Genomic DNA, 12,470 nt, shown 5'->3' with positions numbered 1-12,470 from the left:
CCTCACCTCTGACTAACTCAACCTGTGGGAGTTCTTTCAGGAGCCTTCCTGCTGTTATTGCCTCCCTACTAAAGCTGCCTTATATTTACTTAGTAGTGATTTTTATTTGTTGTTGTTCAGTTACTTCAGACTCTTTATGAACCCCTTTGGAATTTTCTTGACAAAAAGAGTGACTTAGAAATTTCCTTTTCCTTTTGAATCCTTTTGAATATTCATTCAATAAAGTTCATCCACTGGCAATGAAGTTAACAATTTGTCAGAGTTCCAGCTAAGGAGTCAGGAAAATTCATCTTTCTGAGTTCAAATCTGGTCTTAGACACCTAATAACTGTGTTATCCTAGACAAGTTACTTAACCTGGTTTGCCTCTGTTCCTCATCTGTAAAATGAACTGGAGAAGGAAATGGTGAACCACTCCATTAGCTTTGCTAAGAAACTTCAAATGGGGTTACAAAGAATGGGAAAAAAGACTGAACAATAACATCATTGTCAACAATGATAGTAAAAATCAGTTTATGATATGATAGCAAATCTTGAATAATGACAATATTTAAGGAGTTAGGAGTTGTCAATATGTCTAGTTAAGTATTCTGATTAGCAGTTATCTCAAAGATCATTGTGGCTGGTGATCTTCAAAATTCCAAAGAACAGAAGAACTGCTATAAGACTGTAAGTGGGCAAACATGCTAATTTTTCAGAAAAGGAATGAGTTAAGAATTAGTAAACCATAAGATGCTGATGTTGGCTGTAATTCTTAACAAAATTCTAAACTGTATAATTAAAAGGATGATTTGTTAACAATTAGAAAAGGATTTGGTGATTGCTAAAAGATACCATTACTTCATTAAGAAAAAGTCATGCAATGTAATTTCAACTCTTTGCCCTACAAATTGGCAATGATAACAAAACAAAATAAAACAAAGCAGGAAAAATCAGTATTGGAAGGGTTATGGAAAGACAAACTGATACATTGTTGGTGAAGTTGCAGATTGGTCCAATCAATCTAATTAAAAATTGACCAAGATCAAAGACAGAAACAGAGGTCAAATTTGTACACAAATATTCATAGAATCACCCTGTGGGGTAGCAAAGAATGAAATAAAATTGGTACCTATCACTTGGAAGATGACTGGAGAAATTAAATGTAAGATCTTTTTCAAAAGCTTGTGAACATGATTATGTGTAGTAAAAATAAATAGAAACTCAGAGAAATATCAGATCTGTATGAACTGATTCAGAGTGAAGTAAACAGAATAAAAAGAATGATATATGCAACAAATAAAAAATGAAAATATCACTCCAATGAAGTCAAACTCTGAATAAATGAAAAAATCATTAAAGAATCTGGATAATGAAACATACTTCCCTCTTTACAGAAGAGAAACAGAAGAACACTTGGTATCCCCAAAGTCACCGTGCAGTTTTAAGCTTTATATTGTTAGATGTGGTTATTATATCATTTTCTTTGTTTCAAGAGAGAGTTTAACTGGAAGTTAGGTGGACAGGAGAACTACAGAAAGGATTTTGATATAAAAACAAAAGGTATCAATAAAATATTTTTAAAAAACAATTATAGAGACCCAGATTGACTTCCTTTCCTCGACTGATGGATTCAAGGGGAGTGTTTTATGTTGCATGCATGTATGTATATGTATGAAACATATAGAAACACATACAATACACATATGCATACATATATGTATATAAGCATATACATAAATGCATATAAGTATATGTGTAGTTTGAATGCACATATAGATTTTGAGCATTTAGTGATTTTTCATGATATCCTTATAGACATAGAAGCAGTATTTTTTCGTGTTTTTATTGCTATATACAGGCATACAAATATAACCCATTACAGGGTATCTAACTTATTAATAATGAGCTACATTTATATGCTTGTATATATCCCTGAAAACAATGTAATTTCCATATACTCATCAATTGGGAAATGATTAAACTAGTTGTGGTATTATGATTGTAATGGAACCCTATTGTGCTATAAGACATGATGAGCAATATGCTCAGAAAACCTGAGAAAACTTATTTGAATTGATTTGAAGTAAAATGAGGATAATCAAAAGGGCCCTGTAGACAGTAATAGAAATATTGTATGATGATCAACTGTGAATGACTTAGCTATTCTCAACCACATAATTCCAAAGAATTTATGATGAAAAATGCTTTTCACCTCCAGAGAAAGAACTGATAAGAAAAAAATAGATCAAAATACACTTTTAAGAAGCTTTTCTGTGGGGTGGCTAGGTGCACAGTGGATAGAGCACCGGCCTTGTAGTCAGGAGTACCTGGGTTCAAATCCGACCTCAGACACTTAATAATTACCTAGCCGTGTGGCCTATGGGCAAGCCACTTAACCCCATTGCCTTGAAAAATCTAAAAAAAAACCGCTTTTCTTAGTATTCTTGTTTTTTATGTCTTTTTTTGTGGGGGGACCAAGGCAAAAGGGTTAAGTGACTTGCCCAAGATTTCACAACTAGTATCAAGTGTATGAGACTGGATTTGAACTCACATCTTCCTGACTCCAAGGCCGGTGTTCTATCCACTTCACCACCCAGTTGCCTCCTTCTTTTTTGAAGCAATATGACTAATATAAAAATGTTTTTCAGGATTACACATGTATAATCTATATCACATTGATTGCCTTCTCAAGGAGAGAGGGGAAGGAGGAAAGACTATGGAATTCAAATTTCAAAAAAAATATGAAATTTTTTTCTTGCATGTAATTAGGAAAACTTTAAAAATTAAATGTAAAACTATAATTCCCCTTTAATATGATGGGATTTACAGGTTTTTTCTGACCTGGAAGAGGAACAAAGGATCATGGAGATAGAAGCAATGATGATCAAAGTGGGTAACTTTGGAGCCCTGTGGGGCCAATGCTTCAAGAAGTCAAGAACTGAATGTAATCATAAATAGATGTAGATTTATGTTGCTTATTAACCCAATTCATTAACATGTGACTTACCAGAATTTGCTGCTGCACTGGGACCAGAAAAATGTAGCTTCTTTGTTATTCTTCCCCTATCCTGTATCATCACAGCTTGACAAATTGGAATCATTTACCCTTAAATCTGATTTATTTGCTTCTGTGCTTTTATGATGGAATTTTTTTCTCCTGATGAGGATAACCTGATTTTCTTTGCCAGAGTTTTTCTATCAAGGAGTTGACCATGCAATTGAAGAAAGGCAAAAGAAAACCATGAACCCTTTTCTTCAGGACTTTTTTTCATAGCCCTAGACTTAAGTATGAAATTAGACCAAAGTTTTCTCTTTTGCTCTATGGACACAAAGAAGGTCTTCATGAAAATATAAGGCTTTTGTTAGGCCTGTGAGTGGGAACAACCATTCCTTCACACCTTTTCTAAAAGCAATGCTAATATCGATTTGATTACTATTCCCAGAGCAAGAACAGGCTGTGGAAAGCTGGGAGTCAGGGAAAGTACTGGAGTTGGTTGAAGCAGGAAAAATGAGAAGATTCTTGCATTGGATAGTCTCTGGTTTCCTGGTAGGTAGGTGGCTGGAAGATGAAGCATTAACTATAATGGGTTAGGTGAATTTTCACTCAATCCAATACAAGGATCTGAAGGAATTAGAGATCTTTAGCCTGCAGAAGACTTATTGGGGACATACATGATAACTATCTTCATATATTTGTAGGGTTGTCATATAGAAGAGAGATTTGATTTGTTGTTCTTGCCTCTAGAGGTCAGAACTGGGATCAATGCCTAGAAATTGCAGAGAGATAAGATGAGAAAAAATGTAAGGATTTTTCTGTATGTAATTTTCTAATAATTTAAGTGACCTAAAAGGCAAACAGTTGGTTTTGAGATGTGAGCTCTCTTTCTTAGGAGGTTGTAAGGTACCTTGCTTGCTTCAGATAATTGATTTAAAAAAAAAAAGATCAAGAACTGCATTGAACAACACCTTTCTTGAAGCATATCAGAAGCCTGACCAACTGTGACCAACTTGTTCTGTGCAGACCACCTCAGTCCTGTCTTTGGCAACTATCTCTCAGTCTTAGAACTTATGGAACACTAAGTCTTTCCCTTGGAAATGACTACTAAGAATGATCTGAACAAGTTAAAAAATGTTAAATGATTTTGGGGGGAAATGAGAATGAAATTGTACTAAGGAGAAAGATAAATATGCATGGCATAAGGCAAATGTGCAGATTATGAAACAGGTTGTTGTATCAAAATATAGTAGACTGTACCTGTTCTTGAGGAAGGAAGAATTACAGTACCTTAGAAGGCTGAACAAGAAAGAAAGAAAAAACTTGGGAAAATTAAAGAAGATTAGTTCAATACCTATAAAGGATGGCTATACAATTAGGACTGGATTTTAAAAAGCTAAATTTAAAAATGATCCTGGATGTAAAAGATAAGTTGAATAAAATGATACACTACTTCACTATCCATAAGATGATTTTCCCAATTGGACAAGCATGCCACATCACTGAGCTGAGAGATATGATGATGACCTTCTGGAGAGATATAACACTGGATCCTGAAATAGCCAATTCTTATCTCATTATGCATCTTGATCTGAAGAGCATGAAACACAAGTGTATACCCCAAGACCATTCAGAGAGATTTAATTAATCTGCCACTGTGTTGAGTGTTCAAAGTTTTCATATCAGATATGCCCTACTGAAGGTGGCAGGCATGACTGAATGAGAAGTGAGAATCAGTAAGTATTCTATTAGCAGGAAGGGGAACCCCCTCATTATTACCTTAACTAGTAACTAAACCGAAAACTTTCAAAGTTGGATATAACTTCTGCCTTGAAATCTCACACATTACAGATAACTTTCACATAGAGAAACCCATAGAATACACTGGCATTTTCCTTGATTATGAAAGTGAACTTGTATCATTTTACAATGTTAACAGATGGATTGCTTATCTATAGTGTCAACTATTGCCTTCAAAGGACCTCTTTAGTCTTCTCTTTCTGTTTTTATAATGAAGATAACACCTCCAGATCTCTTGTCATTTGCCCATGTGTCCCCATTTCTTGGCTGGTTCATTTAAAGGCCTATGACTAACAAAGAGCTAAGAATGATGATAATATTTGTCCAAGAGATTCAATTACAGGTAACTGAAAACAAGTGGTGAAATGATTTTCTTTCCACAAATTGGAATCTTAAGCTGAATTGACCCATAAAGAACTTGAGATTTAAATGTCGAAGTAGACCTTATTTAAACTCTAACAATTGCTTCAACCTCATATAGTACTGGCAACCACCTTCACTAAGTGAAATCAGGCCCATCCTCCTCAAGGGATTGCTTATTTCTATTTATCTCAAAGTATCTTGGGTTCTTAGGTAGAGTACTAGGTCTAGAGTCCCTTTGCTGAGTATTCACGATTTTATCAGGAATTGAGCCTTTCTGTAAAAGTTTTGTTCCTGATGAAAGGAGTTTTCTAATCAATTTAGTTTTTATTTGGAACATTTCTAGTATCTGTAAACTTTTTTAATATTTTGATAACTTTAATATATTTCATTTTCTTAAAATGCTATTTGTGCATTATACAGTCCATTCTGAGGAAGTGTTTATGACTAATGAGTTCCAATACACAAAAAGATTTAGAAGCCTTGCTGTGGAGATTGGGATGATTCGTGGACTGGTGCTTCTTCCAACCCCCCACTTGAAACAGTTGACTTTGACTCTTAGAAGGATGGATATTTATCAGAAGATCCAATTCTGTTGTCTTATAAAAGGGTGAAGCTCTTGAGACCTTTCTGTTTTTTTTCCATTTGAGGACTGACAAAAACCATCTCAGAGACCTTGATTCCTCCTGGAATCTTTTGGAGTTTGTGAATAAAAAATCTTCATATTGGACCTCTGAAAAAGCATCTGTTAAGCAAATTGTACTGTGTGGGTGTGCAATCTATTATTTGATATACTACAATTTACCATTTTGTTCTTTATCTGAACATTTTATCAGCTGCTATATCTAAAAATGGTATGTTAATGATTTTGGAAAAAAATGTTCTGGGATCTTGATGACTGTTAAATTTGCTTTTCCTATGAGAATATTTCTCTGAATTATGCAATTGAGAACCAATAAAAATGTGATTTAGCATACAAAAGTAAAAGGTGCAAGATATTATACTTCCCCTTTTTCTACTCCATAGAGTCCCTCTCTTCCTTTAGTTTGCAGCTGAAGCACAATTTTTTTTTCTTGAATCCTTTCTAGTTTTCCCTCACTGGTAGTGCCCATCCTTTCAAATTAGCTTGTTTGTAGATTTTATTTTTTATTAACTTTGTAGATTTTATTTTTTATTAACTTAATATTTATTTTATATAAGTTTTTATGAGTAGTCATTAGTGGATAGAGTGTCAGATTTGGAGACAGTAAGATTTGAATTTGCCTGCGGTACTTAGTAGCTATCTCAATCTGCCTCTGTTTCCTCATCTGTAAACTGGGGATAAAAAGTAGCTCCTATCTCCCAGACTTGTGAGGATCAAATGAGAGAGTGAATAAATAACTTTGTGAACCTTAAAGTGTTACATAAGTGTCAGCTATTGTTATTGTTGTCTCCTTCCATTAGAATGTAAGCTTCTAGAAGTATGGATTATTACATTCTTTGACTTGCTTTATCCCCAGCTTGAAAATCTTACAGCTTTCTGTTAGATATTATAATTGTGATTATGAGAATGGGCAGCAAGATGGCACAGTGGTGGACTTGGGAATCAGGATGATGGATTCAAATCCTGCCTTGGATGCATACTAGCTGTGTGATCCTGGGACAAATCACTTAACCTCACTTTGCCTGAGTTTCCTCATCTGCTGCTAGGAAGACTAAATGAGATAATACATATAAAGCCATTTACAAATCTTAAAATGTTACATAAATAGGGGTGGCTAGGTGGCGCAGTGGATAAAGCACAGGCCCTGGAGTCAGGAGTACCTGGGTTCAAATCCTGTCTTGGACACTTAATAAATTACCTAGCTGTGTGGCCTTGGGCAAGCCACTTAACCTCATTTGCCTTGCAAAAACCTAAAAAAAAATGTTACACAAATGCCAAAGTAAATACCAGCTATTGTAATTGTTGATGTTGTCTCTCCCATTAGAATAAATGTTCCCTGCAAGTAGGAATTGCTTTATTCTTTATACTTGTAACTTCAGCACAAAGCACAGAATCTAAATGATTCAGATACAAGTTGGACTAGATAACCTAGGAGGTTCTTCTAACTTTGAGATTCTCTTCTTCCGTGAAATTCCTTTCCAATTTTGACAATTGTTGAAAAAATTCCAAAAAATCTTAGCATTAAAAACTGGAATAATATACATGTATGATATATATTACAATTGAAACAATTGAAAACATTAAAGCATAATATTTTCATGTAACAGAATATTATAGTGTCATAAAAATGATAAATAGGAATCCTATGGGTGAAAATCTATATGAAATGATGTGACCAATGATGATGATGATGATGTTGATGTTTGTCCTTCATTCTTCAAGAAGTCCATGACAGACAAATGAATTGGATTTGAGTGAGGCAGTGTGGTGCTAAGTCATTCACTTTCTTCTCTGGAGCTATTTGGGTCCATTGGCCGATATGGATCAGGATGACTGGAGATGCCCCTGGATATGAGGCAGTCAGGGTTAAATGACTTTCCCAAGGTCACATAGCTACTAAGTGTCACGTGTCTGAGGCTGGATTTGTATGTGTATGTTCCTGATACCAGGGCTGGTGATGTTAGTGGGGGGCGGGGGTGGAGAGAGGAAAAAGAGACAGACAAACAGAAAGGAGAGAAAAGAAGGGAATTGGAGGGAAAAAGGAGAGAGGAGAATAAAGGAGAGAAAAGGAGAGCAAAGAGAGGAGGAGAGAAGAGGGGAGGAGAGGAGTCCTGCATGAACTAAGGCTAATCGCCTTATGCCTCAGGGCCTCAGTTTCCTCATGTATAGGATTGAATTACATGATCTCTAAAATTTCTTCTAAATCTCACATTCTCTATCTCCCAGGATCCAAGTTCCCAGAACTAGTGGAGTGATGGGCTGCCTGAGCATTCTAGCAGCCACAGAGCACCTTGGCTCAAGGGAGAAGGTTGAATTCTCACTGAAAATAGCCTGGCAGGGCTTGCTAGGGTTGGGTCACCAACTCAGGCTAATGGAAAACACATTGGGAATTGGGGCTCAGTCCATGAGTTTATGACTCTTTTGGTTGCTTCTGCTTGGCTAAGGGGAAAGGTCCATGTCCAGGTCCACATACATAACCACACACACATCACTCTCTCTCTCTCTCTCTCCCTCTCTCTCTCTCTCTCTCTCTCTCTCTCTCACACACACACACACACACACACACACACACACACTCAATACAGTACAAATACACAATATCATACACTAACCCATACCACATATACTCACATAAACTCACACACACACTACCCCATACTCATCACACACACTACCACACACACTCACATATACCAGACATACACACAACCACATAATTTGTCATACATACACCACACACCACACATACATGCACACACACCACACATTCATCACATACTACCACACACTCATCACATTCTATCACACTCCTACACACCACACACTACCACATACAAACACAGTCTCATACACCACACAGTCACACTCACATTCACCCACACTGACATAATACCACATACACACCACTCATACATAATTACCACACACATCTCTCACACACAAACACCTACACATTATCTCAAACACACTGCTACAACATACCATACACTACCACACACATATCTCACACACCCACATACCACACACACTCACAATCACATCATGTACATTACCACATACTACTCAACATACAACACACAATTACACACACACCACATTTGCACACACATACACACACTCACACATATCATGCACACTCTGCCATATATATGGCATTTTACACACTACATTCACACACCCCCACTGAATGCATGTACACAAACATACAGACCACTCAGCACATTCAGATACACCATATTCACACATTCTACCACACACATTCACACACCACACACTCTCACACAAAACACATACACATACACTCACAGAACCTTTCAGTTACACTCACACACATCACAACTCTACCACATACATACTATTCACATACACTCTTACACAACACATTCACACACACTCACATGCACATCATACATGCATCACTCACATACACCACATTCAGACACACTATCACATGCACTCAAATACACTACCACACATACTCTCACAATATACTCACTTACATACATGATCACATACATTCATACATACATACATACATACCACACACTCACTCACTCACATGCACACTTACACACAAGTTTGACTCAGTTTCTTCATCATGAAATGGGGATAATAAGAGCACCAATCTTGGAGGATTGCTAAAAGAATTAAATGAAATAATAATTGTCAAGGACTAAACACAGGGCCTGGCATATAGTAGGTATTCTATAATGTTAACTATCATTATTACTATTTCTGAACCTTTTTGCTTCAGTTCCTCAATTGATAATAAGGATAATACTAATATTTACTTTGAAGACTTGTAAGGATCAACAATTATTGATAATATTTAATTTTTAATATTATAATATATTATACTTATATTTATATCATGTTTGACTTTTTGTTTGTTTTTGTTTTTTAAAGAACTTAGCACAGGGCCTAGCACATAATAGCCTCTATATAAATGCTTTTCCTTAAATATATTTTGATAATCATATTTTAATATGCTTGGTTTCCTTTTTATATTCCTATTTCTTCTGTACATTCAAAAACATTCTTCAGAGAAGAGTTTTATAGGCTTCATCAGACTGCCACAGGCAACCATCACATGTGTACACACACACATAAATACACACACTCACACACACACAGGCAGCCATCACACACAAACATACACACATAGAATTAAGAACCTCTGAAATGATTTCTTCATTTTTCAGATGAGAAAACTAGGCCCAGAGATGGAAAAGGGACTTATCCAAAGTCATGCAGCCATTTGTAGCCAGAGTTCACTCTCCTCCATTATGGCACTTTAACCTATTCAATGTCCTGGCAAATCTAATATGGACCAAGGCTCAACTCAAGTGCCGTCTCCCACAATCCATCAGTCAACAAGTATTTACATTTAATCAGTTTGACAGTTACAATATTAGGTACTAGGGATACAAATACAAAGAATTAAACAATCTTTATTCTTGTTCTAACAGGGAAGATGAATACACACACATATAAACATATATGTACATTATAATATATGGGTTTTAATGTGTATACATATATAAACCCGCAAGTACAAATATACAATAAGCCTTTCCTGATTCCCCTTTATTAATTCAATTAAATTTAATAAACATTTAAAGTTCTTACTAGGGGCTAGGAACTGCACTAAGTACTAGGAATACAAAAAGAAGGGAAAAAATCTAGTCCCTGCTTTCAAGGAACTTATAATCTAATGGGGGAAAACAACATGACAACAAATATATACAAAGCAGGCTATATACAAGAGAAATAATTTTTAAAAAGGAAAGTGATGGAATTAAGTGGAGTCAGGGAAGGAATTGAGGTTTTAGTTGGAACTTCAAAAAGTCAGGGAGGTCAGTAGGTGGAAAAGGATAGCATTCCAGATATTGGAAACAATCAGAGAGAATGGAGCCTGAGTTATAGAACAATCAGGTCAATATCACTGATAGAAGAGAACATGTTAGGGTGTAAGGTGCAAGATGACTGAAAAAATTAAAAAAGGGCTACGTTGTGAAAGACTTTGAAAACCCAACAGAATATTTTTGTATTTGCTCCTGGAGATGATATGGAACCACTAGAGTTGACTGAGTAGAGAATTGACATGATCAGACTTATATTTTAGGAAATGTACTTTAGTGGCTACAGGGAGGATGAATTGGAGTGGAGAGAGACTTGAGGCAGCTAGACCCACCACCAGCATGCTATTGCAATAATTGAGATGAGGAGGGTCTGCACTAGAGGGATGGCAGTGTCAGAGGAGGAAGGGGGAAATATTTGAGAGATGCTACAAGTCTTGGTAGCAACTTGGATATGGGATGGAGGGGGGAGAGAGAGACAGAGAGAGAGAGAGAGAGAGAGAGAGAGAGAGAGAGAGAGAGAGAGAGAGAGAGAGAGAGAGAGAGAGAGAGAGAGAAATCCAGGATGAGGTTGAGAGATTGGGAAGATGGTATAGTGCCTTCTCCATTCAGTTAGAGTTTCATAATGGCTCCCTTTGAGGGCCAGCTGGAAGGGCCCAGGAGGAAAGCCCATTGTCTACACTTCCTCTATGGGGTACAGTCTATCATTTTGAGAGGTTCCTCCCCTAATCTTTCTACTACCACTGTACAGTGAAAAGAGTATTGAACTTGAAAGCACAAGACATGGTTCAAATTCCAGCTGTTACCTACTGCTGGTGTGACCTTGAAAAAGTCACTCCTAGATCTCAGTTTCCCCATTTGCAGAATGAAGGGATTGGACCAGATGGCATTTGAGTTTCTTTACTTTGTGTTTATTTGTATTTGCTTATCTTTTCACATATTGTCTAACTCCTTTCCCTCCCCTAGCCCTGGGAGGGTAGGAACTGTTTCTTTTTTTTTATAACCCTAGTGCTTCATTGTATCAATCCTATAGTAAATACTTAACACAATTTTTGTTTAATTGAATTTTATCCAAATGAGTTCTCCTAAAGAATGCTATGGAGGAGAATAAGGCAGTAAGAAATAAAAGAAATAATAATATATATGATAACAAGAAGAAAGGAGGAAAAGAAGAAAGGAGGAGGGAGAGGAGGAAGAAAGAAGAAAAATAATGGAAAGTTGTAGACTGGGAAGTCAGGAGAATTTGTTGGGATGGCACCTCAAAAGACCTGCAGCCACATGAGGGGGCCAAGATTTAGGCTGCCCTTGCTCAAGAGTAATTTTTCCACCTCTCTTCCTGCCACCATATACCACTGCCCCCTCTCCCCCACCAAGTTAGTTCAAAGGTGGGGAGTCTCCTGCTGTTTTTAGATGTTGATTGAAATGGCTCTGGAGGGCGGGGGTGGGGGGGGGAGGAAGGGTAGACAGGGCTAGGGTATCCGCCTCATTGAGCTAAAATAACTCCTCCTTTTCCAGCCTAGCCAGGACAGGGCGACAGAAAGTCCAGCATGAGACGGCTGCATTTTTGGCCTTGCTCAGAAATGTCAGCCCATCCACAGCAAACAAAGTACTGGCTGTTTGTTCTCATGCGTTCCCAGAGCATGCTGAACAAGTCTCCCCTCACACACAGAGGCAGGAGAGAGGGGAAGGGTTAGGAGAGGGGGGCAGGAGGGAGGGATGTCTTGAAGAGCATGGGAGAGGCAGGTGCAAAACATGCAATTAAAATTCCTAATCGACTATTTTGAGGACTGCCCCCCCCCAAACATACAGAACATTCTTTGACCTTAGCTGAGT

At 37.0% G+C, this 12,470-nt stretch overlaps 1 pseudogene; it reads left to right on the top strand.

Annotated features, from left to right (window-relative positions):
- The first annotated feature begins 4,075 nt into the window (after positions 1–4,075).
- Positions 4,076–5,069, top strand: LOC141495121 (putative E3 ubiquitin-protein ligase TRIML1; annotated as a pseudogene).
- The last annotated feature ends 7,401 nt before the right edge of the window (positions 5,070–12,470 follow it).

This window comes from Macrotis lagotis, chromosome 8 (assembly GCF_037893015.1).
Source record: "Macrotis lagotis isolate mMagLag1 chromosome 8, bilby.v1.9.chrom.fasta, whole genome shotgun sequence".
In the NCBI taxonomy this organism is placed as follows: Eukaryota; Metazoa; Chordata; class Mammalia; order Peramelemorphia; family Peramelidae; genus Macrotis; species Macrotis lagotis.
This window is presented reverse-complemented; position numbering and strand designations above follow the sequence as displayed.